Source organism: Panthera tigris, chromosome C2 (genome assembly GCF_018350195.1).
Source record: "Panthera tigris isolate Pti1 chromosome C2, P.tigris_Pti1_mat1.1, whole genome shotgun sequence".
In the NCBI taxonomy this organism is placed as follows: domain Eukaryota; kingdom Metazoa; phylum Chordata; class Mammalia; order Carnivora; family Felidae; genus Panthera; species Panthera tigris.
Window position 1 is genome coordinate 150,096,743 of NC_056668.1, and position 26,372 is coordinate 150,123,114.

Genomic DNA, 26,372 nt, shown 5'->3' on the forward strand with positions numbered 1-26,372 from the left:
TTATTATTGCAAATGGTGCTATAGTGAAGAAAGCGATACACCCTTCATTTCCCACGTGCAAATACCTGAGGGGTGAACCACTAACAGTGGGATCACTGACTCAGGGAAGACTACGCATTTGTAATTCTAAAGACTTTGATGGATTTTTTTCCGACTTGCTCCCCATGGGATTTGTACGAATTACTATCCTATAAACAATGCATGATGGAGGCCATTTTCCCATCACCTCAGCAATAAAAGTAGGTTATTACACCCTCAGATTTTTGCCGATCTGATAGGTAACATGTTTCATAGTGCAAACCAAAGATGCAAATCTCAAAATGTTTTAGATTTGGAAAGGCTAGATGTCTGATTTACCATATTGACAGAATAAGTGGGTATACAAACACTAAGTAACAAACGCTAAGAAAGCATTCACTAAAATTCAATATCCACTCGTAACAAAAAAAAACCTCTTAACAAAGAAGGAAGGGAAGGGGGTGTTCTTAATGTTATTAAAAGCTAGCTACCAAAATATCTATAAATAACGGCTTACTGTGGGTGAAATCTTAGAAACATTTTCATCTGAATCAGATACCCCAGGAAGGATGCTCTCACTACCACTATCCACACCGTGCTTGAAATCCTAACCAGTCAAACAAAACACCGTGAAACTCTACAAACTGTTAGAACTGAAAAGAAAGCTCAACAAGATTTCTGGACACAAGATCAATATTCCAAAATCAGAACCATTTCTAAAGATGAAGAAGATTGAATCAGAAATGTAAAATGAAAGAATCCATTCAAGCTGGACACAACACCACAGGACACCTACAAGTAGAAGGATATCTGATTAAAGAAATGCAAGAACTTTATGCAAAAATTTGCACATCTTTTTTTGAGGGCTGCAGAAGAAACAGTTAGTACAAGCAGGCTGAATATGTGCTAATAAATTGAACGCTAGTCCGATAAAGATCAAATTTTCATGTCATTGACAAGACGATTTCATACTTCTTATGGACCTATAAAAGACTGAGATGAGCCAAGACTATTTTGAATAAGCTTTGGGCCTTGTTCTACAAGATGGAGACACTTATCATAAGCTGTACTAATTAAGACAAGAGAGCGTTGCCGTGGAAATAGAACCAACAGATCAAGGGGACAGAACAGAGAGCTTAGAAACAGACCCACGTAGGTAGAGTAACATGGTTCATGACCAAGGTGCCATTTTTATTTTTACCGGAAAATGGAAAAAGGGAGACGAAACGAAAGCAGACCAATAACCCCAACGAGAATAATAATCGCGAACACATGTTAGGAGATACCAGCCAGGCACTTGTTCAAAGGCTTTATGTGTGTAACTCACAGAATCCTCACCCCCTCACAGTAGGTCTCGCGGTAGCAAAGATACAGAGAAGTCAGAAAACCAACCCCAGGACACAGAACTAGCAACTGGATCCCCAGGATCCCAACCAAGGTGAGCTAGTCCATGTTCCTAACCTTGACACTCCGCGGCTTCTAACACAGCGGACGTGAAGGGAAAGAAGAGAAATCATAAACACAATGATGTCATAGAACAAAAGATGCCATGAAGTTACAAGGCAAAAGACCTGTGCCATGACAGAAGAAAAATACAGGAACACAATGAAAGGGCAGAGCTTTCATAATCAGAATGTTAAAGGAAAAAAAAAAAAAAAAACAGACGATAATTTTTTTTTAAATATGAAAACAGGCACAAAACAGGAAAAAGAGGACACTTTAAAAGCCACTAATTCTATACACACGTGGGGCTGGGGGACTCAAGAAAATGACAGCGAGGATACGTAATAGATGCCCATTCCAATTGACCTCCCTCCAAAAAAAGGAGTGACAAGGGACTCCCAGAAGCGCGAAGGGACAGGAAATCGGGGAACAGGGTCTGAGCTGGAGTTCAAGGCGCACCAGTGAGGAATGCACGGGGGCGCTTTGCGGAAGAGATGTTTCTGGAATAAAACCCGGGCGGGGGGCAGAGGCTTCACTGCAGACCAGGGCTTCGCTCAGCTACCACAGCCTTCCAAAGCTCCTCCGCTCTGGAAAACAGTTATCACTGCAGTGCTTAGCCATTCCACCCTTGGCACCTTCCTCACAGACCTTCAACGGTTCCTAAAGCCTTGCTCATTGTCTCAGGCCGAGGGTAATGCTTTCCTGAGTGTCGATTTGCGCGCTAAAAGGCAATGCCTTCCGAGTGGATTAGTCCGCAATAGCAAAAATACATGCAGAAAGTAAACTTGGGTTGCAACCACTGCGTGCTGTGTCTCTAAGGAGGCCTTTATCCGTTTGACCTCATTTATCTATGTGTCTATCTCCTTGGCAAACAAGATGTCTACAAATCGGTAGAAGGAATGTTGAGCGGTGGATTCTTCAACTGGGAAACCGGTTCCCGGTAATGGAAAATTTCATCTAAATATTTCTTTTGATTCAGGGTGCTTTTCCACAGAGAGCATCATCTTGCCAAACTCTGACACTGACTTGGGGAATGGCTGACGCTATAAAAATAACAGCATAGAAGTGTCTCGATTATCTTGGGGTTGACCACCCATCTGGGGAGACAGAGCAAAGCCCGCGTTGCTTTGCTCTGTGCCAGGTGACAAGGACAAAGGACAGTGGCCCCAGGACCACCCTACTCACACACCACTATCTCGTACACTTGTGCAGAGCCCTTTCTGACAACAAACGCTACCTGACTCCAGCTGTTCTAGGAAAAGGAACAAGTGTGACCCAAGTTTGATAGCCTTAGCACATAGATAATATATTTAGCAAATGTTTTGGGGGTAAAAACCTTGCTTATTATAGCGGAGCCACAGAAACGTGTAAGTAGTACAGTAGTTTTCTGAATGTAATTTTAATAACATGACATTCTTTCTTCTAGAAAGTATGCAATACATTGTTTTAACTTATGGGTATGTGAACTTTACACTAGAATTTTATATAGATCAATAAATCCACAATTTTCTATAACTGGGGGGGAGGGGGGTGGTGGGAAGGAGGGTCCAGGAGAAAGAACCAAAGGCATGAGTTTGTCTCCTCATGTATCCACTTCCCTACTCAACAGTCTTTCCCCAGTCACAAGGCAAACGCCTTGCTTCTTAGTTAATATGTCACACAAGACTCCTCATAATTTGGTCTTTGCCCACCTTTTCCCTGTACAGAGAACCCATCTTCCAGACTTGCATTATCTTATAGAGAAACTTAAATGTTAATTTGGCCTGTGGTCACAGCAAGGGGGTAAAAGGAAGAACCTGGATTACCTGATCAGCTGATTTATTGTTCCACTGACCACTCGGGGAAGGTGAGAGCTGTGAAGCTGCCTTGGGTTCTCCAAGGGCATCAGTTTCAGGGAGACAGAGAAAAGAACCAGCCAGAGAGAAGCTGAAACAAGCACCGGGCTGTCGACTACCCTTTACCTAAATTTTGTGTCCAAGGACACAGTGTGAGTCACCCAACAGCAGCTACGCTGGTAGACTTCCTCAGATGGAGGAAATGCCACTTATCTTGGTTCCATTTTGCAATTTATTTCCTTCCATCTTTATTTTTTTTATTTTTATTTTTTTTTTCAACGTTTTTTATTTATTTTTGGGACAGAGAGAGACAGAGCATGAACGGGGGAGGGGCAGAGAGAGAGGGAGACACAGAATCGGAAACAGGCTCCAGGCTCCGAGCCATCAGCCCAGAGCCCGACGCGGGGCTCGAACTCACAGACCGCGAGATCGTGACCTGGCTGAAGTCGGACGCTTAACCGACTGCGCCACCCAGGCGCCCCTCCTTCCATCTTTATATTTACTTATTACGTTGAAATCACTCATCTAACCAAAGAAGCAGGAAGGGGAGTCAAGGATGAGTCCAAGGTGTGTAGTTCAAGGAACTGGCTGAGCAGCAGAAGCATCTACCAGAAGAGAAGTTTTAGGGGAAGAGGCTGACTCATGAGTTGAGTTTTAGGTGCACTTGAGTTGGGGTGTTTGAAGGGCATCTAGGCTGAGATGTCAAGTGAGCATTTCAAAGAAGATGGAATTTAAGTTGTGGGAGTATAAGGAACAACTGAAGCCCTGGGATGGGATTGCCCTGGCATCAGACTGTGGAGTGAGGAGAGGGTGGGGTGTGCCTGGGGGCCCTCCCGTGTTTCCAGGCAGGCAGAGGAGAGGTGATCGGCAGAGGGTAAAGAGAAGAACTGGGGGTGGGGGAGGTAAACTGGGTTGTGTGGTATTGTGGGAGCCAAAGGGAAGGAGGGTTTCCAAAGAGTGAGTGGACACCTTGGTGGAATGATTCTGAGAGGTGGTGTAGTAGGAGGACCAGAAAAAGCGCATTGAATTAAGTGATACAGAGGTAACTGGTGACTTTGACAAGAACTGTTTCCAGGGCGTGGTTGAGACAGAAGGTAGATTAGAGGATTTGTGGAGAGAATCGGGGCTGAAGGCATGGAGAGACGCTGTAGGCAACTCAGGCCAGAGATCTGAGAATGAAGGGCAGGAGAGCAGTGGTAGGGAGAGGAAGATGTAGTTTCCAAACTCTGGGCAAGCGGAGGGGTGACTGGCCAATTTGTTGATTTGTGGGGGGTTTTTTGTTGTTGTTATAATGAGACAGATAAGAGCAGCATGAGTGCTGATGGGAAGGGACTAAGAGAGGAAGAGACTGAAATCAAACAAGAGAGAAAGTAATTAGTGTCCTTGAGGAAACCCCGAGGAGACGGGAGGGCAGAGCACACACGCAGGAGGCAAGAGGGAAAGCAGTTGGCTGTATGAAGTTCCCACCGAATGGATTCCATTTTTCCAGTGAAATGGGAGGCAAGAGAAGCTGAGAATGAGACGGTTGGAGATTTGAGAAGAATAACATGCGTTTAAAAGAGATTTTGTAGGGGCACCTGGGTGGCTCAGTTGGTTGAACGTCCGACTCTTGACTTTGGCTCAGGTCACGATCCCAGGGTGGTGGGACTGAGCCCCGCTGTGGGCTAGACGCTGAGCATGGAGCCTGCTTAGGATTCTCTCTCTCTCCCCCTCTTTAAGTAAATAAGTGAGATTCTGTAGACATTTGAAGGTCAGGCTGCCAGGTAGTTTAGATGGCCTGGGTGGGGTCACAGACTATTCATGTGTAGCGATAGAGGTAGCCTTCTGCCTCACTGTGTTTTTCCCCAGTTGTTCTCAGTAGCCAGGGCGCAGACAGGGCAAAGACACATGGTTCATCTAAGGACGGGATTTGCCAGAGAATTTGCAGGAAAATCATTGACATGATGGATTCCAGAATCTACCAGGAATAGGAAGAAAATAGACAGAAAGGGGCAACTGAGGAATAGATACATAGAGGGACGGGGAGACGGAAGGGAAAGTCAACTCAAAGCACCTGGCCGAAGAACAGTGGTCGTGGGGAACGTAACAGAGCAGGTTGAAAGAAAGGAAGGCTGTAAATGAAATGCTAGATGTTGGCACCATTTGATTCGGAAATGGAGTCGTTTCGAGTATTGTTGAGTGCCATAGCATGCGATGGACAGATGAGGCAGACTGGGTAACTGACTGGAGTAGTGAGTAGTTCATTCACAGGAACATTGAAGTCATGTGGGCTGATGGATGGAGTCGGAGCAGAGAGGGATGGGGAGGCTGACCACAGACACATCGGTGGAGGAGGCGTGACCGGAGGCCAAGTGAAGACGGGCGCAGGGAAGGGAGCACAAGCTTCCAGGTGGGGAAGACCAGCTAGGGAGTGAAGGAGTAGTGGTCTGAAAGTGGCAAGGAGGAGGACGCCGGCTCACTCGACTCTGGAGCCACTTGGAGCGTACATGTCCCCCATTTGACCGGCTGACAGATGAAGCCTTGTTATCAGAGGACTGTCCCGGTTCAGTTAAGACAAAGAAATAGAAGGAATCCCCCGAGTAGGGTTTAAAGACAGGGGAAGGAAGTCTCTTTTTCACAGAATGGCTCCTCCCCCATGCATAGGACATGAGTTTGCCAAAAGTGGACAAATGGTGGCCAGGGTCATGGTCCCTTTGCTGTAGAGAAGTGTTTTTGTTCTTTTTTTTTTCATGTTTGTATGTCCCCAAATCCAGGATACCGTGAAACACCTGTTTCTTTTTTTTTTTTTTTTTTAAGCATTCAACTCTTATGGAAAGTTTGATTGCTCAGTCTTTTGCTGATTCTGCTTTGACGTTTTGAATACTAGGCATCATTATACAATAATTTAGATGCAGACCCAAAAGAGTGTAAGAAATTCATTTTGTACCTGTGTTTTCATCCGTACACCTCTGGCGATTAGATCTCTGTTATGAGCTTGTCTTGGTATCATTTGCTCCTTTTTTCCCCTGAAAGTGAAGCAATAGAATGCATTCTGGTTAATTTGGTGTTTTGGTTATTGAAGTTGTCATAAATCCAAACGCGCTATACGCAGAGCTTCACTCTCACCGCCCTAAGAAGGATTATGATGTTCAATTTAGATGTGAACTGTCAGTTGGGGGCCAGGGAGAGGACAGCATTACAAAATGGCAGGCAAACTTTTTAAAGACCGTCTTACCATTATAGCGGAAAAGTGCTATATGTCCAGTTAATTCACTGTCATTAAGGAAAAACTCTTCAGTCACTTCTCCTAGTAAATCTGGAGCTTTACGACAAATCTGGTGTTTTGCTTATAGCACTAATGAATGAAATTCCTAAAATACATGAACTGTCCGAGTCTGGCTTTAAAAATGCAAGCCATAGCAATTAAGTGTCTCAGGAAGAGAGTTAGACTGTCCTCCTCCAGTACAGCTCCTGAGGAGAGACGTTAAAAACTCAGTGAAGGAATCCAATTTGATATGACATTACATTGAGAATTTCAGAATATCAGTTTTGTTTGCCCATGCAGTATGGAGATTTGTGACCATCCATAACCATCTGTGCCCTTCTTTCTTAATATATATCAAATCCTGGAAGTGTCGTTTGAACAAAGGGGTCTTATAGTTCCAAAAAATAACCTGCAAAAGAAACCTGTAATTCCCATTAGGTGTTCTTTTAAGGCTCCTGGACCCAATCCCAATGTTGTGGGGGGAGGGGTGTCCTCCCACCACGCACACAACACCAAGCAATTCTTGGACATCAGCAGGGTGTCTGGGAATTCAAGTCAGTTCTGACGCTACTGGGAAACAGCATCAGATTCCACAGGGTAAGGGTTCTGTCCCACAAGGCTGTCTCTCACCCCCCACATTTCAGACTCCAGACCCGTGGCAAACCCCAGGATGTTACCTGTGCTTCTACAAAGTGGCTACAGCTTGGAGGTTTTAACAACCTCTTTGGTAAGTTCCATTAATTTGCTAGAGTGACTCACAGAACCCAGGGAAACAGTTATTACATTTCAACAGCCAAGTGAAGAGATACAGAGGACAAGGTTTGGAGGAAAGGGGCGGAGCTTTCCTGCCCTCTCCAGGCACTTTGCTGTCCCCACATCTCCAAGCATTCACCAACTGGGAAGCTCTCCAAGTCTTTGGGGTTTTAGAGAGCTTTCGTTATACAGTCATGGTTGACTAAGTCACTGGCCATTGGTCAACTCCCTTTAGCGGCTCTCTCCCCAAGGTCGGGGAGTAAGACTGGAGTTCCATCCCTCTAATCACCTGGTTGGTTCTCATGGCAACCAGGCCCTTCCTTAGGGTACCTAAGGGCTTTCCCAACTCACCTCATTAACATAACAAAAGACACCTTTATTGCCCTTATCCTAGGAAATTCCAAACGTTTTAGGAGCTTCGAGTCAGAAACTATAGATAAAAAGCAAATACACAACAGAAATTTATTTTGGCCATTTGAACGACCAAATGTATATTTCTTGTAAATCACAACATCACAGTTGTCTTGGTTGATAATTTGTCTTAGTTGACAGCTAATCATTGTAATAATGATGGAATTGACAATTCTGTGTCACTAACTGTAAAAATTATCGTAAGATTTCTCCGTCAAATCAGATGATCATGTTCCTTTTAAATTTAAATTAAGTTAAAAAAATTCGTTATTTTTACATTTATTTATTTATTTATTTTTGAGAGACAGAGAACAAGTGGGGGATGGGCAGAGACAGAAGGAGACACAGAATCCAAAGCAGGCTCCAGGCTCTGAGCTATCAGCACAGAGCCCAGACAGCCCGACGCAGGGATCGAACTCACAAACCGTGAGATCATACCTGAGCTGAAGTCGGACGCTCAACCGACTGAGCCACCCAGGTGCCCCAATTTAAATTAAGTTTTAAAAAGTACATTGCAAAGGGGTGCCTGGGTGACTCAGTCGGTTGAGCGTCTGGCTTTGGCTCAGGTCATGATCTCATGGCTCATGAGTTCAAGCCCCGAGCTGGGCTCTGTGCTGATGGCTGGGAGCCTGGAGCCTGCTTCGGATTCTGTGTCTCCCTCTCTCTGAGTCCCTCCCATGCTTGCACTCCCTCTCTCTCTCTCTCTTAAAAATAAATAAACATTTAAAAAAAATTTTAAGTGCATTGCAAAAATAAACTATTGAGACTACACTAAAATGAAAACCTTTTCACAGGGAAGGAAACCATGAACAAAATGAAAAGCCAACATACCGAAAGGGAGAAGATATTTGCAAATAACATACCTAATGAAAATGAGATTTCAAGATACAGCAAGTGAGCCGAGATAAAGGATCTCTTTAAAAAAAAAAAAAAAATAGGGCAGGGATGCAGGTACCTACCTAACTCAGTTGGCAGAGCATTCAACTATTGATCTTGGGGTTATAAATTTGAACCCCAAGTTGGCTGTAGACATTACTTAAAAATATAAACCTTTAAAATGAAATAAAATAGGGCCAGGAGGCCATAAGGGAGAAGGAATTTATGCACGTTCTCCTGAAGGAACTGTGAACTCTTCACCAGCTACAAGCCCTAGGGCTGGACTCCTTCCTCACCAAGACACCAGAATCTTCACCATTCTTCAACTCCCAAAGGAGCCAGTGAGATTTGACACGTCTCAATCCCTCATTTGCATATTAACCCAACCAATCCCAGTTCACCTCGCTCCAATCCCTGTTTTGCATAACAGACGTGACTGAGAACTGCACTTGTGACCTTTTGCCTTTATAACCCTGTCCCCTCTTAGTCTTTCTCTGAACATAATTCAGGTTTCTATCTGAATCTGTGTTTCCCTTATGACAATTCTACTTGCTAGGATACGTGCCTCTTAAATTTTCAGTGAATTCTTATTTGGTCAACACCCATGAGGGGTTAATATCTTAAATACAAAGAGAACTTATGCAGCTCAACACCCCACCCCCCAAAAAAGAGGAATAATCCAATTTAAAAATGGGTAGAGGACCTGAATAAGCATTTTCCCAAAGAAAACATACAGGTGGCCAACAAGACACATGAAAAGATGCTCAACATCTCTACTCACCAGGGAAATGCAAATCAAAATTGCAATGAGATACCACCTCACACCTGTCAGAATGGCGAGTATCAAAAAGACAAGAACAGGTGTTGGTGAGCGTGTGGAGAAAAGGGAACCTTCCTGCACTGTTTTGGGACTGCAAATTGGTGCAACCACCATGGAAAACAGTATGGAGTTTCCTCAAAAAGTTAAAAATAGAAGTACCATACGACCCAGTAATTCCACTAGGGGTTATTTGCCCAAAGAAAATGAAAACACTAATTTGAAAAGGTAGGGGCGCCTGGGTGGCGCAGTTGGTTAAGCGTCCAACTTCAGCTCAGGTCACGATCTCGCGGTCCGTGAGTTCGAGCCCTGCGTCAGGCTCTGGGCTGATGGCTCGGAGCCTGGAGCCTGTTTCCGATTCTGTGTCTCCCTCTCTCTCTGCCCCTCCCCCGTTCATGCTCTGTCTCTCTCTGTCCCAAAAATTAAAAAAATAAAAAACGTTGAAAAAAAAATTTAAGAAAAGGTATATACACCCCACATTTATTGCAGCATTATTTATAATAGCCAACATATGGAAGTAACCCCAGCGTCCCTTGATAGATGAATGAATAAGGATGTGGTACGTACATATCCGTGCAATGGAATATGACTCATCTATAAAAAAGAATGAGATCTTGTCATTTGTGACAACATGGATGGACCTAGAGGGTATTATGCTGAGTGAAATTAGTCAGACAGAGGACGACAAATACTAGATGATTTTACATCTAAATGTGGAATCTAAAAAATCAAAACAAACGAAGAGATACTCTCCCTTAAAGAATATTTCAAATGAGTACATGTAGAAGCAATGAGGGAAATAGAAAATCATCATTAGAATACCTGGGGGCGCACAGGACTTCTCTATGAGTATGTCTTTCATATACAAACCAACCAATCGAGAGCCTACCCTTGTCAATTACCCTCTTTATCAAGGTCCCGCAGATTAAGCCAGCATTCCTGTCCTAAACACCCCAAGGCCAGGAACCAGACAAATCAGAAGAGCCCTTCTCAACAGGCCTTCCCAGAACCCACTGAAATTATTCAAACTAGCTCATCCTGAATTTACCTAGCCTGTTTACACTGCCTTACCCAGTCCTCCCTCCAAAACACACAATAAAGCTCTTGCCCATGCTTTCCCCTCATTCCCTCTGGCTTCTGATCACCCTGGTGCTTCCTCATGTGGCCCTGCATGGTCAGGCATATGCCCTCCTTTTGGTAACTGTGAGTAACAATCTTATCAATGGCAATCATCTTCTGGTCTGCTGCCCTCCTCAAGCCTAAATAAAAACAAAATCCTGAGTACACTTTTAAACAGACTGGTCTTTTACTCACCCAGAGCACAGCTAATACCTCCAAGTTTTTACCTGTACATTAGGGGTAACAGGGTTACAGAAATCAGAGAGGCCTGCACAGCCAAAAAGAGGTCACTTTTGGAGCCTACACAATGGAACCTAATCCTAGGGGCCCAGCCCAGCCCAGCCCAGCCCAGCAGACTTCTATATTGTGGAAAGAAACTCAATTCCCATCCACAAGACTCTTCTGGCCTTCCAAGGCTTCCATGTACTGGCCCCCAATTCTTTTGGCTAAGTGAGAGAAGGAGGACCTCATTTTTCAACCCAGGATGGCTCATTATGGGAACACATAATCCTCTAAGTAAAAATCATTTTTTCAAACTCCAGGGTGACTTCCAGATAAGACAATCAAAACAGCTAATGCTACATTTTCCCAAAAGCTGAGTTCCTCCATAGTAAATAGTTGTGTGTCCAGAATTCTAAATTTCTTTTTTTTTATTTTTTTAATTTTTTCTTAAAAAAAATTTTTTTTTAATGTTTATTTATTTTTGAGACAGAGAGAGAGAGAGAGCATGAAAGGGGAGGGTCAGAGAAAGAGGGAGACACAGAATCCGAAACAGGCTCCAGGCTCTGAGCTGTCAGCACAGAGCCCGACACGAAGCTCGAACCCACGGACCGCGAGATCATGACCTGAGCCAAAGTCGGATGCTCAACTGACTGAGCCACCCAGGAGCCCCCAGAACTCTAAATTTCTAATCTAATTCCATATTAGGAAAGAAAATATCTATATACCTTACCCAGGGAACAGTCCTGTTAAAGCCATAATACATTTACTTGACTACAAAGATCCTATAAGAAGTTAACAACTGCTTTACATTTATGTTATGATGACTTCAGCATTTTCTCTAGGGGGAAAAAAATGGATGCTTTCTATTTGGAAATCTTAAGAATCTATTTAAATAACTTTCCCAAAAGAGAGGAAGTCTGTTAAGAAGTTAGTCTCCACCTTCAGAATGATAAAACTGTCAGTCACCTCCAAACAGAGGTTTTCTCGCAAATAGAATGAAATTTCTTTCTTTTCTAGCACTCTGCCAATGTGCTAAAGGTCACCAGCAGGCCTGGAGTGGCTATCCAAGACCACTCTTTGTGAACTGTATGTTTTCAGTGGATGCTTAGAAAGGAACAATCACATTCACGAAATGAACACTCATAAAGCAGTAGACATGAACCAGCACATGCAAAGAATCTACGTTAAAAACTTCACTATATACCTACCAAGTTCATGTACATATTGTTGCAATTGTTATTTTTAACAAAAGGGCAGCACTTACACACTCTTGATGAATACTTGAGAATTATCTGTAAAAGCTCTAGATTTTAGATTTTGTGTGTGTGTGTTTTCTTGTAAGATTTTAGGTACTCCTTTAAATTTTTTTTAATGTTTATTTATTTCTGAGAGAGAGAAAGACAGAGGTGAGCAGGGGAGGGGCTGAGAGAGAGGGAGACACAGAATCCGAAGCAGGTTCGAGACTATGAGCTGTCAGCACAGAGCCCAAAGCCAGGCTTGAACTCATGAACTGTGAGATAATGACCTGAGCCAAAGTCAGACACTTAACCGACTGAGCCACCTAGGCGCCCCTAAGAACTCATTTAAAATTCTAGTTACCATTAGCAAACCCAGACCCCAAGTTAGAAGTCTGTACAATCAGATTCAAGGATAAATTTGGAGACATACAGTCTGAAATGCAAGCATATTCCTTACAAAACTGCCTAATCTGGACCTAATCATGTGAAGACATCAGATCAAACCTATACTGAGGGACATTTAACCAAAGAAAAGGCCTATACTCTTTAAATTTCTCTATACTCTTTAAATTTCTAAATTTCTCAAGGTCATGAACGAGAATGACTGTCTCAGGTGCTCTTCCAGACTAAAGGACACTATAGACACATGGCAAGTAAAGTCATGCATGATCTGGAACTGAAACCTGGGACAATTGACAAAATCTACGTGTCTGTGGATTAGATAACAGTATTTTCTCAATGTTGGTTTTCAGTTTTGATCGTGTCTGGAAATTCATCTCAAACGGCTTAGAAAAAAATACATATAGTGTCTATAGAGAAAAAGGAGAGAGACTGACAAAGAAAATGTGGTAAAATGTCAACATTTGGGTGATCTGAGTACACCTGGAATTTTTGTACGGTTTGCAGTTTTTCTGCAAATCTGAAACAATTTCTTAAAGCAGACTCAACACTCAACATGGGGCTCGAACTCACAACCCCAAGATCAAGAGTTGCACGCTCTACCAATTGAGCCACCCAGGCGCCCCCGAAACAATTTTTAAAATCCACTCACGAAGGCATTCTCCCGCTAATCCAAATAAACATAAAATAGCATAGCTATACATATAACAGTGGTCTGCTTTTTTCCTTCCTGTTTGATTTCACAAAGCAGTAAAAATGATTTTCCCTATTTTTCACCTAGTACTCTAGCCAAGTTAATTGTTTTATTCCCATGACACATAATCTTTTCTTTCCTTGCTCTACCCCCCACACACTGGAAAACTCTGGTTTCTAAGAGATTCTGCACAAGATTGAGCTTGAACATCTTTCCATTTAAGGTTGTTAGTCTACAGGGAGCAAAATTCTAACAAGATTTGGGCTTTCTTGTTCCATAAGTATCCCCCATACATAAGCCCAGCTGCATGAAGGAAGACTTTTTCCTAGATAAGAAGAAAACAACTCATTTTCAAATCGTGACAAATGATAAACGCATACATAGAAAAAGAAGCTAATGGCTCCATTAATCTAGTTCCAGGAACATCAAGCTTTAAACCTGAAAGAATCTGAGTTAGGGTTTGGAACCTCTTCCCCAGGCTCAGACAATTCCCATTCCAGGAGGGCCCTCTGCTCACAGTAGAATAACCTTGGTGTCCTCTGCTCTTGTTTTCTCCACCATCTTATGTTCTCCCGATCTTGACTGCTATTACGCCAAACTGCCCCTGGAATATAATGAAATGGCCCATACCAAAATGTGCACTTGCCACTTGAACATGAAGTACAACCTGAAGATGAAAAACTATGGAATTCCCTTACCTTCAAGTACCAGTTGTGTGAAAGAGGCTCCACCGGATCGGGTCCCTGTGGGGGGGGTTGAGGCTACCTCAATGCATGCAGAATATATAGGGAGAGATTATATATCCGGGTTTTTCATTACACAAGGTATTTTTGATGGGTTCTCAGCCAAGATCCACTTAAAAACAAAAGCCACACAAAGACTACAAAAAGGCCACACAAGGTTTAAACAAAAGGCTAAAGAAAGACCAAACAAAAGCCAAAGAAAGTTTAAACAAAGAGTGAAACAAAGACAAAACAAAGGCCAAACAAAGACAAAAACAAAGACAAAAACAAAGGGCAAAGGAAAATCTAAACAAAAGCTAAGCTGAGCTACAGCCATACTATACACACACACAAACCCACACATATGCGCACCCCACATCCACACTATATCTCCACATACACTCGAATATTTCAGTCCCCCACCTTCTTCATCCCACATAATCAACACTCCATGTCAAAGCCCTCACCAAGGCTCACTCCATACCAACTCCATGGCACATCAAACCACATGCCAGGTCCAACCAAACCAAACATCATCTCCAAACCACACACCCTTTGGTGTGTGATTTGGAATCAGAGACATGCATAGAGGAGAACATGAGAAGACATGGGGAGAAGATAGTCAACTACAAGTCACAGAGAGGGATCTGGAACAGATCTTCTCTCACAGGCCTCAGAAGAAACCAACCCTGCTGACACCTTGACCTCAGACTTCAAGCCTGAGGCCAGCGAGGCAATACATTTGTTACTTATGCCACCCGGTTTGTGGTACTTTGTTACACCAGCCCTAGCAAACTAATATGCCACAGTCCCCGTAAGTACTATTTTAGTTAATTTTCATATTTATCAAAATAATATGCCACCTCACTCCGCTCCATAATCCCACTTACCAGAGGCAACCACATTGCCACATTTAACTTTTTTTTTTAGCTATTTTTTCTAGATTTATATCCACATTGCTAAATAATTCCACAAACAGCCATTTATATACTTATTATTTATTGTAGGCTTTTGACTTCTTAATGAGGGTTTCATTTTCTTACTCTCTACTCTTTGCTCTCTCTTCCCTTCACCCACTGAATGTAGTCTTGTCAGTCAGTATATCTATTCCTATAAACATTATTTCCTACGAGGGTGCCTGGGTGGCTCAGTGGGTTAAGCATCTGACTTCAGCTCAGGTCGTGATCTCACGGTTCTTGAGTTTAAGCCCCGTCAGGCTCTGTGATGACCACTTGGAGTCTGGAGTCTGCTTTGGACTCTGTGTCTCCCTCTTTCTGCCCCTCCCCTGCTTGTGCGCTCTCTCTCTCTCTCTCTCAAAAATAAATAAATATTTAAAAATAGATAGATAGATAGATAGATAGATGATAGATATTATTTCCTACAGAACTTGTAATCAGCTCTATTATTTCCTTCCTCTTTACAACTTCATTTTTTTTTGGAGTTAATAATTATCCTGTTTTTGCTTTCATTTATTTTAATTTGCTTAGTTTTTTATTTATGTATCATTCATTTTTTTCCAAATATTCCAGCAGATCTCTCAAATATCTATCAATAATTTTCTCAAGCATTCCTATCCATCAAATAATCATTTCCATCTATTGTCTTCTGTGATTGTCTATTCTCTAATTGTTCTGTTTTTAGACTGGATGCTCTCAAAGCCAGTGCAGGGCGGGGACTCCCTTTCATTGCTTTCCTGTAATAGATCACCAGTGCCCCGGATCCCATGTCATTCTCATTTTTGCTTTGCCCCCTCATTTTCCTGAAGCACAACCTCTAGTATCTTCCTTAGAAAGGATATATATATACAATAAAACCATGGTTTGCAAGCAAAATCCATTCTGGAAATATGCTTGTAATCCAAAGCACTTGTATATCAAAGTGAATTTCAGGAACCATTGGCTCAGTTGTGATCATGTGACATTCGGTGTCACCTACTACTCGTATTGCAAGACATCGCTCGTTTATCAAGTTAAAATTTATTAGGAATGTTTGCTCATCTTGTGGAAAACTCACAGAACAAGTTACTTGCAATCCAAGGTTTTACCACACATGTAAAATGAATCTTTTCGAGTGCTCGAATACCTGAAAACTGCTCTATTCTATTCTCACACTTGGTTGCTTGTTTGTCTGGGTATAGAATTCTGTGTTGAAAATTAGAGTTCTGGGGCACGTGGGTGGATCAGTCATTCGAATATCTGACTCTTGATTTTGGCAGTCATGATACAAGAATCATGGGATTGAGCCCCACATCAGGCTCTGTACTGAGCCTGGAGCCTGGTTAAGATTCTCTCTCTCTCCCTCTCCCCCTCCCATGCTCTCACTCTCTCTCTCTAAAATCAAATTAAAAAAAATTCTTTTTAATTTTAAATTAAAGGGGCACCAGTTGATTAAAGGTCTGACTTCAGCTCAGGTTATGATCTCATGGTTTGTGGGTTCAAGCACTGACAGCTCAGAGCCTGGAGCCTGCTTTGGATTCTGTGTCTCCCTCTCTCTCTGCCCCTCCCTGCTCCTTCTCTGTCTCTCTCTCTCTTTCAAAAATAAATAAGCAGTAAAAAAAAAAAAATTAAAATTAAAAAACAGAAAACTAGAGTTCCTCAGAATTGTGACTGTTATTGTTTTTCTGTGTTTTTTTCCTACAGGGCAACTTATTGTTGAAAAGTTCTAGGCCTTTCAGATTCCCATTCTTTTTGTGATTTTTTAAAAAATGTCTTATTTTTTTTGAGAGAGAGAGAGAGTACGAGCAGGGGAAGGGAAGAGAGAGACGGAGACACAGAATCCGAAGCAGGCTCCGGGTTCTGAGCTGTCAGCAGCGAGCCTGATGCGGGGCTCAAACCCACGAACCGTGAGATCATGACCTGAGCCGAAGTCGAAGACTTAACTGACTGAGTCACCCAGGCGCCCCTCCTTTTGTGGTTTTTAACAAATGTCTGGAAATGTTCAAGGTCTTATTTTCACCCTAATTGTCCTGAAACCCCCCATTCCTTCAACGTGAGTGTTTTCTCATCCCCACTTGGTAGGTCATTTTCCCCTGGAAATTTGTAACGCTCTATTCTTTAATTTTTATGTAGTTTTTATTCATTATCCCTGTCCACTTTCTTTCTTCTGCCTGAAAACTTTTATTGGTTGGCTCTTGAAAAGTAATGATAGAAAACTAAATGGATCCTCCAAATTGTTCCTCATTCCTCTCTTTCCTAGCTTTCAGTTCTTTGACTTTTGGTTCCACCTTTCATGAAGTTTTCTTATTTTATTCATTGTATACCATTGTATATTTTCTTTCGGCGATCAGATTTTTCAATTCTTTCTTGTTTGCTGACGTTCCCTCTTTCAAAGCACATCGTCTTTTCTCTAAGCCCCAGGAAGATAGTAACTATACTATGTGGGATTTGTTCATTACTTTTGTTTTGTTTGCTTCTTTGTTGGCTTTGTTCCTTAAATTGAATTAGCGAGCTTATTCCAGATTCCTTCATCCTTCTGTTGTTTTCATCTCTCCTCTTCCTGTTGAAAGCTCTCTCCTTTGTCTGCTGACCTTCACTGTCTCTTTCTGTCCGTTAGGCATTCAGGGGGTGACTGGATGCCCCAAGTACCAGCACAGGGCTTGTTGACGAGTGGTCCAATGGGCAGCCACTCTGGCCTTTATGTGGGCAGATTTGAAAACCTAAGTAGCTGGAAGATTTTCCCCTAGGGTCATTCAGTTTGTTCAGGGAGGAGCAATGCGTTCTCCAGCCTGGAAGGAGTAGGGATGGTAGGGGAATTTGAATATCTTGCTACTGATTCTGTGATCAGGAGAGGCTAGGGACTGCACGACTCTGCGGATGTGTCCCCTTTGCAAGCCCTGCCCATCACCTCTGCTCTCCACAGATGCTGAGTCTGGAAATTTCTCCATAATAAACTTCCAGTGACCGGAGCAAGTTGGTGCAGTGAACCTGGAAATCCATTCAGGATGTTGGCTTTCATGACTGGCACTTCCCATGTGGACACTCCCAGCATCCTAGCACATACATTTGTCCTGCTTTTTCTGGCATCGCCACTGAAAGCAGTTAAAATTTTTTAAGCATATTTATTTATTTTAGGGGAGCCTGGGTGGCTCAGTCGGTTCGACATCTGACTGGCTTAAGTCATGATCTCACAGTTCGTGAGTTCGAGCCCCACATCGGGCTCTGTGCTGACAGCTGAGAGCCTGGAGCCTGCTTCGGATTCTGTGTCTCCCTCTCTCTCTCTCTGCCCTTTCTCCACTCGTGTGCTGTCTTTCTCTCTCTCAAAAATAAATAAACATTAAGCTTATTTATTTATTTTGAGAGAGGGAGTGCTCCTGTGCATGCAAATGGGGGAGGGGCAGACAGAGAGGGAGAGAGAGAATCCCAAGCAGGCTCCGTGCTGTCAGCACACAGTTCCATGTGGGGCTCGATCCCCTGAACCGTGAGATTGTGGACCTGAGCTGAAATCAACAGTCGGACGCCCAACCAACTGAACCACCCAGACACCCTTTGAGAGCACTTAAATTGGAATCTCCTCCACTCTGCCAGGTCAGTTACTTTCCTCCACCAAGTCTGTATGTCCCCAAAATGGGTTCTAATCACTCACCTTTTGGTGTCTCCCTTTCTTGGGGGGCTAAAACTTTTAAAAAATTCTCTACTGCCCCTCTGGCATAAAATATTTTTTTAATTCTTCACTTTTTAAAAGGATACTTTTTACTACCATAATTTTGATAATTTTTTGGAAGAGAGAGGAAATAAAATAAGCATGTGGAGTTAACCTGGCACTTTTCTACAATACATTTTTTTTAAATTTTATTTTTAAGCAATCTCCACACCCAGTGTGGGGCTCGAACCCGCAATCCCAAGATCAAGAGCTTCATGCTCCACCAACTGAGCCAGCCAGGCGCCCCTAACCTGCCACTTTTAAGCAACAAATGCAGTAATTGTTTTAATTGAGATATAATTTACATACCATGGAATTCACAATTCTGTGATGTAAAATTCAGAGATTTTTAGTATGTCCACAAGGGTGTGGAGGCATCACCACTACCTAATTCTATAAAATTTTCATCACTCTAAAAACAAACCCCAACTTATTAGCACTCAGACATAATACTATTTTATATCAGCACATAGAGAGTCAAGCATTCAATAGGTTAGAGAGTATGGCAAATATTTTGTTAGAGGGATTACTGACAATGAGTATAAAATGAGTGACTCATCTACAGGAGAAAATTACTCTAAGAAAGTCATCGGTGAGATAAAGACATCCCCATGTTTCACCTAAAAACTGAAATGTACGAAATGTACATAAAGTCGTATCCACCGTTAAATAAGCCCTTCTCCCTATCAAATTATGTATCAAAATATGTGTTGTAAAAGTTGCTTTTTGATTAAAAGGATAAAAGGCAAGCGAGAGATTTTCAGATTCCTAACAAGAATGCTATTTTTTCCTGTAGAATATGGGGGAGGGGGAAGGGAGTTTTATAAATAACTGTAAGAGCATTTAATTATTACAAGACAAATAATTGGTTGATTACATCTGAGAGAAACAAAAGTCAATGGTTTCTAGTCTGCCCTTCAATCCTCGCTTTCAGAGCAAACCTGTCTCCTCCAAGACTTTGACCTTGGTCTTGTAGATCTTGGACTACACAGAGCCCAACTTTCGATGGTAAACAGAGGATTATGATACCAACTGAGCCGCCAGCCGCTCAGACAAAGCCTCTGTGTGTTCCCAGGCTCCACACCCAATCCCTCTCTCCCTCTGCACTAAGCCAGGGGCCAGTCACAATTGTGTTCTGGCCAATGGGGACCTGCAATCATGTACATTGTGTTCCCTAATTGAGGGTCTGGTTTTGTCCAAGTTGCTGTGTTAAAACCCGGTCTGCGGCAGACATGCCTTTGTTACTCAGCTTCCTGGGCCCTGTGCGTGGATTTAGTCCTTGTAATATTACCGCTAGAGCGAGAAAAGGTGGACACAGGGTAGCAAGATGCAAGGCTTCTAGCAAAAGGAGAGACTCAGGATATGAATGTGTCGGTGTGATGCGTTAAAGAAAACCGGAGCCTATCAGTAGGGTTAAAGATAGATTTTATTCAGGAACTATTGCAATAGGGGGAAAGAGACTTTGATATAAACCTGGGTTCAATCCCAAATACAATAGGGACGGTGGGGATTTATAGCCAAGGAGCAGGTTGGAGGAACTGGTGGGTAGAAAATTACCAAGAGGCGAAAGAAAGAAAGAAAGAAAGAAAGAAAGAAAGAAAGAAAGAAAGAGAAAGAAAGAAGGAAAGAAAGAAGGAAAGAAGGAGAGAAAGAAAGAAAGAAAGAAAGAAAGAAAGAAAGAAAGAAAGAAAGGGACGCCCCGATGTCTCAGTTGTTTAAGCATCCAACTCTTGATTTCGGCTCAGATCATGATCTCACAGTCGCAGAGATGGGTACCCAGAGATGGGGTACTTCTCTGAAGCAGCTTGACAGTGTCCTTGCTGCAGGTGAGCCAGGGAGATCAGGCATCCACCTGGAGGTGGTGGGGGTGAGGAATTTGGTCAGAGATGGGCTGGGGGATTCTCGATAAACTGACTTAGCCAGATTCTTGTTCAAATTGGTCAAGGCAAAGACAGACTTGGAAGTCCCAAGGTCGAGGCCTAATTGGAAAGAGGCACCAAAGGAGCCTGACTGAGGTTGGTCAAGAAGGGTATCTGTCACATGTCAGCAGGCTGCAGTGAGGGACCCCTGATTCTAGTTAGTGATGTCAGTTATCTAGAGACAGGAAATACACACAGTGAGATGCGACCCGACGTTACTGGGAATAATCTTATTAAAAAAAAAAAAAAAAAAAAAAGAACTGTCTTTGTTTTTAATTTTAGGCTTGCCAAACAGCCAAGAATGTACCTTTTTGTTACCTGGTAGTTTGTTGAGAAAGTGCCTTGAGAAAATCACAGTTGCCATGTAATCTGCTTCAAAAATAAAAGTGCCTATCACACTGCCCACACTGTATTATTATAGAATAATACCTCTGGCTTCTCTAACTTATAGCCCCTTGACACACTAAAAATCTGGCTTCCGATCCTGTAAATCTAAAGTCTACATTAAGTGTAGACAGCACACACGTGACTGACAACAGACGATCTTTAACACAGTCTTTACTGCAGTTTGCATCTAAAGTTTCAAGTGACCCTCCTCCTCTTCTCTTGACTCCAAGTTTGGTTTCTGGGCAAGTGCAGCCTCATTGGAGGAAAATCTACATCTGGTTCCACGGAGCCCGCGCTGCGCCCTCTCATGGGGCACAAGAACCCTGAGATCATGACAGGAGCCAGAGTTGGCTCTTAACCGACTGAGCCACCCAGGCCCCTCCTGTAAACGAATTATTTTAAATTTGGGTTGTGTTTTTGTTCAAAATCCATCATAACTCTGCTCAATAGTCGATGAATGGAGCACCAAACGACTTCAGTGTTTGAAGCTTTAGCAAATCACAATTATCATTAAACCTGAGGAACTTGGTAATCAGTCCCCACCCTGCCCAGCACCTCTCTGTTGAGACCTGCCTCCAGAGTCCCCAGTGGATGGATCGCCCACTTGGCCACAGCACTTGCCTGCCCAGTGATGTCCCCAGTTTCCCTTCCCCACTCTGCTAAGTGCCCAGGCTTCCTGAGATGGCCCCCCACCCCAGTAAATTACTTGTACTAGATTCCTTGCCCCTGGGTCTACTTCAGGGGGATCCCAACCTAAGTACAGACCACAGGATGGTCTTCCCATGAGCCTTGCCCTTTATTCCTTCATAAAATATGGAGCCTCATCAAACCTGGAAGGTGTATCTGCCTTGTAAGGGAACACATTCCCCACCTGGACCAACTGAGCCCTAGGTCATCCTAAACTTTTGGCATGATTCAGCCAAGTGTTTGCTTCTGTTTGCTGCTAAGGCAGATGCCACGACAGTCCTTGGTCCTACAACCAGTTCCTGCTCCAACAGGTGCATTAGCAGCTTCTGAGACTGGGGCCTCTCCATATGAAGGTGCTACCCATCACTCAGTTTTAGATTGTTATTAGCTTCTAGATATACTCTTTTTTAAAATAATACAAACACGGGGCACCTGGGTGGCTCAGTCCGTTAAGCTCTGACTCTTGATTTCGGCTCAGGTCATGATCTCATGGTCTGTGGGATTGAGTCCTGCGTTGGGCTCTGCACTGACAGTGTGGAGCCTGCTTGGGATTCTCTCACTCCCTCTCTCTCTCTGCCCCTCCCCTGCTCGCTTACTCTCTCAAAGTAAATAAACCTTAAAAAACCTTTTTTTAAAAATAAGATAATATGAACCGATTATGGATATAGGATATGTTAAATTCTATAAATGTGCAACACTGGTTACTAAAGGAAAACCACTTTATGCTTGAACATTCGGACATTGCAGATAGACACATATCCAACCGTAGTGACCCGCAGCAAAGCCATGAAGTCCACACTCATGAGGCTATAGACTTGGTCTCGTGGAACCAGTGACTGGAAGAAATAAATGCTGAAGGGCAGGGCACCCAGGCATGCAAATAAGGAACGTGTAGTGTCTCTCAACATCTGCAGTGTCTTTGTTAGTCGCACAAAGTGTGGTTTTACACTCTAAGGACAAATGCCCTCAGTCTTTGTACAGATTTGACCATAGTGGGTCACAATCAGAGTTATTTTATAACATGAGATTCTAATCTCTCTGCAAATAATTTAACATTTTGCATATGACTTACTTGCAGCGACTGGTTTAGAAGAAAAGAAAAACAACAAGGCCCCAAACCAAGATTCCATGAAAACTTTGGTTGAACACGATCTTTATTTCAGGAAACATGCCGAGGAGATGGTATTTTACGGTCAGTGTTTTCATTTATTCACTTAAATATTTAATATTGATTTGGTTTTTTGCTCAGTAGATTTCAGTGAATCACAGTGTTCGGCATGATAACTTGGTAACTTGTTTTTATTATGAAGAATTTTTTTAAATATACACAAAATTCAGGGAGAATTCTGTATTTGTTTTTACCTACTTCCAGTAACAGTATTTTCCTTTCTTGTTTCATTTACCCCCCACTTTCACTCCCCCCCCAGGCCCACACACACTATTTTGGTGGGGAAAGAGGGAAAGGATCAGAAGTTTAAACATCAAATTCTAGGGTCGCCAAGTGGCTCAGTCTGTTAAGTGTCCTCAGGTCATGATCTCGCGGTTTGTGAGTTCGAGCCCTGAATCAGGCTCTGTGCTGACAGCTCAGAGCCTGGAGCCTGCTTCAAATTCTGTCTCCTCCTCTCTCTGCCCCTCCCATGCTCATGCTCTGTCTCTCAATAATAAACGTTAAAAAAAATTTTTTTTTTTTAAGTCAAATTCTAGGGGCACCTGGGTGGTTCAGTCGGTTAAGCGGCTGACTCTTGGCTTCCACTCAGATCATGAGCTCATGGTCTGTGAGATCGAGCCCCAGGTCAGACTGTGCTAACAGTGGGGAGCCTGCTTGGGATTCTCTCTCTCTCCCTCTCACTCTGCCCCTCCCTCCCTCATGCTGTCTCTGTCTCTCTCAAAATAAACAAACACACAAAAAAGATATGGTTAAAGAGAGAGCACATAAAAACAAAGTTTCTCCTATCTTTTTTAAGTTTTTCTTTTTAAGTTTATATTTTTTTAATAACCTCCACACGCATCGTGAGGCTCAAACTCACACAGCAGATCAAGAGTCACATGCTTTTCTGAGACAACAGGGCACCCTTCTTATCTCCAATCTATTTTTTTAATGCTTATTTATTTTTGAGAGAGAGAGCACACAAGCTGGGGAGGGGCAGAGAGAGAGAGAGAGGGAGAGAGAGAATCCCAAGCAGGTTCTTAACTGTCAGCACTGAGCCAGATGTGGGGCTTGATTTCACAAACCACAAGATCTTGAGCTGAAATCAAGAGTCAGACACATAAGTGACTGAGCCACCCAGGCACCCCTCTAATCTTTTTTTTTTAATTTTATTTATTTACTCTCTCTCTCAAAATTAGACACTAAGAAAATTTTTTAAGGTTGGGGGGAGGTAAAAATTGGGTAAAAATAGGGATATTATAAAATAGATTATCCTTATAAAATAGACTTATGTGTTTCTCACATCAGACACGATGGTTGGAAGCAAAAATAACACCATTGGGTGTTCTCAATGTATATAGTGGGAATACTTAAGACAATTACATTTTAAAAGTGAGAAGCAAAGGGTCGTAAATGGAAGTAAGGTTTCTGCACTTGGCTAATTGAGAAGTTACGTATGTATATTGTCACATCTAGAGCAACTACCGAACAAATTTTGACAAAATGATATACTAAAACACGATATAAATCAGGGTGGAATTCTGCAAATGTTACGAGGAGCCCAAGAGAAGGCCAGAAAAGAGCAACAGAAGAACAAGGGGGCCGGAGATACACTGAAAACAAACAAAAAATCCTCAGTCTCACATTAATCAAATGGCCCTCAAGAGGCTAGATCGTGACTCTATCTCAAGGTTTTGTGTTTTCGTTTTTCATTTTTGGATAAGAGTAATAATAATTGTGAGGAAAACACGCTGCTGTAATAAGCCAGTCACAAAAAAGACAAATAGTGTATGGTACCATCGCGAGGTCCCAAGACTCTCTGTCCAGTAACAGGAAGGTGATTTTTATATTTCTGGAACTTTGATCACTGGAAGGCAGGACAAAGCAAGCTTTCTAAAATTGCCTTAAAAAAATTTTTTTTTAATGTTTATTTATTTTGGAAGGAGAGACAGAGTGGGCGGGGCAGGGGAGACAGAATTTAAAGCAGGCTCCAGGCTCCGAGCTGTCAGCACAGAGCCCAACGTAGGGCTCCAACCCACGAGCCGTGAGATCGTGAGCTGAGCCGAAGTCCCACGCTTAACTCACTGAGCCACCCAGGCGCCCCTAAAATTGCCTTTTTTTTGACAATAAGTGTGGGATTGGAATTTGTCTTCTGTGGAGGGCTTTTCTAATTCTGAGAGGAATCTCCTTATGTGACATGCGGGAGTGACTCGCTCGATAAATTATTATACATAAAAATAAATGGCCCCCTAGCTTTACTTATATTGCTAGTTTATTATAAAGGACCTACCAACTCAGGGGGCACCTGGGTGGCTCGGTGGGTTGAGCGTCTGACTCTTGATTTCGGCTCAGGTCCTAACGTCACAGTTGGTGGGATTGAGCCCAGCATCAGGCTCTGTGCTGACAGTGCAGAGCCTGCTTGGGATTCTCTCTCTCCCTCTCTCTCCCTGCCGCTCCCCCACTCTCTCTCACTCTCTCTCCAAATAAATAAACTTTAAGGGAAAAAAAAAAAAAAAAGGACCTAACTCAGGAATCGTCAAATGGAAGAAAAATGGGGAAGAGATATTTCAGTGCAGGGGGTGGGGGGTGGTCTGTACAGATATCATGTGTCCTCTCTGAGACAGCCACATTCTGATGAGTCCTTCAACCCAGAAGCACTCTACGTTTTTATTTTATTTGTATTTGTATTTTTAAGTAATCTCTATACCCAATGTGGGCTCCAACTTGAGACCCAAGATTGAGTCACATGCTCTCCCAACTGAGCCAGCCAGGCACCCCCACCCAGAAGCTCTTTAAAGGATACTTTATTTTCCTTTTATCTTTTTTTTCTTTTTCTTTTTTTCTTAAATTTATTTCTTTATTTTGAGAGAGACAGAGACAGTGTGAGCGGGGGAGGGGCAGAGAGCGAGGGAGAGAGAGAATCCCAAGCAGGCTCTGCACAGAGCCTGATGCGAGCTCGAACTCACAAAACTGTGCGATCATGACCTGAGCTGAAACCAAAAGTGGGATGCTTAACCGACAGAGCCACCCCGGTGCCCCTCTTTTTCTCTTTATTTAAATCAAGGTTTCATCACTTAAGCACGATTGATTAAATTGTCCATCATTGCTGATTGAACACAATCTCTGGTCCCTCTTGCCTCCCTGGAGGTCACAGGGTTAGGGCTGTGCTGAAAGTTCTGGCCTCCTGATCACCTGGCTGCTTTCTGGGTGAGCAGCTGCCATCCTGAAGTGATCTAGGGGACCCCACTTTGAGTCATCTTAGCATACAGGGCACTCTTCTTCTCCCTCAGGAATTGCCAAGGATTTTAGGAGCTCTGTGCCAGGAACTGGGGACAAAGACCAAATATATACATATCTATTTTTTATTAGACCAAACAAGAAGGGTAGGAAAATTCTGTTAAACTCATTTATCTGCATAAAAGTAGGTAGATACCTCTTCCTGGCCCAGTTCTAGACCTATCTAATACGACTTCTATTGACTTTCTATCTAGTGGAAAGAAGAGAAAGCCAAAGTAAGACCCCACAGTGGAGACATACCTCTTACTCACAGTGGGTTCCAAGGGCCAAAGCATCCGCCCAGGGTTCCCCGGAGACAGAATTCTACACAGACCGTTCAGAAGTTTCTCCAGCTCAAGCTGACACCTAGATCTGTTGTCAGAATTCTGTATTTAACAATCTATCTTTGACAAGACCTACATTAAGAATGCATTTGGCATCTTGAATTTGTTCACTCATGCTATAAATAACTGAAACGCAATTTCACCAAACCCTGCTCAATCACATTAGGAGTGATTTTCTGGTGT

General features: G+C 42.8%; 1 protein-coding gene and 1 long non-coding RNA gene across 2 annotated transcripts in view; one reads left to right on the forward strand and one right to left on the reverse strand.

Moving 5' to 3' along the window:
• LOC102963092 (myelin associated oligodendrocyte basic protein) overlaps positions 1-26,372 on the reverse strand; it is a 64,971-nt gene that overhangs the window by 35,178 nt on the left and 3,421 nt on the right. Inside the window, exon 2 of the mRNA XM_042999228.1 lies at positions 6,223-6,301. The gene's annotated coding sequence lies outside the window, so the exon portion shown is untranslated. The remainder of the gene's footprint in view (positions 1-6,222; positions 6,302-26,372) is intronic.
• On the forward strand, positions 1,174-26,274 carry LOC122242059. The gene is made up of 4 exons (XR_006222222.1): positions 1,174-1,456; positions 7,185-7,267; positions 22,501-22,614; positions 26,061-26,274. It is a non-coding gene; the product is annotated as an uncharacterized LOC122242059 (long non-coding RNA).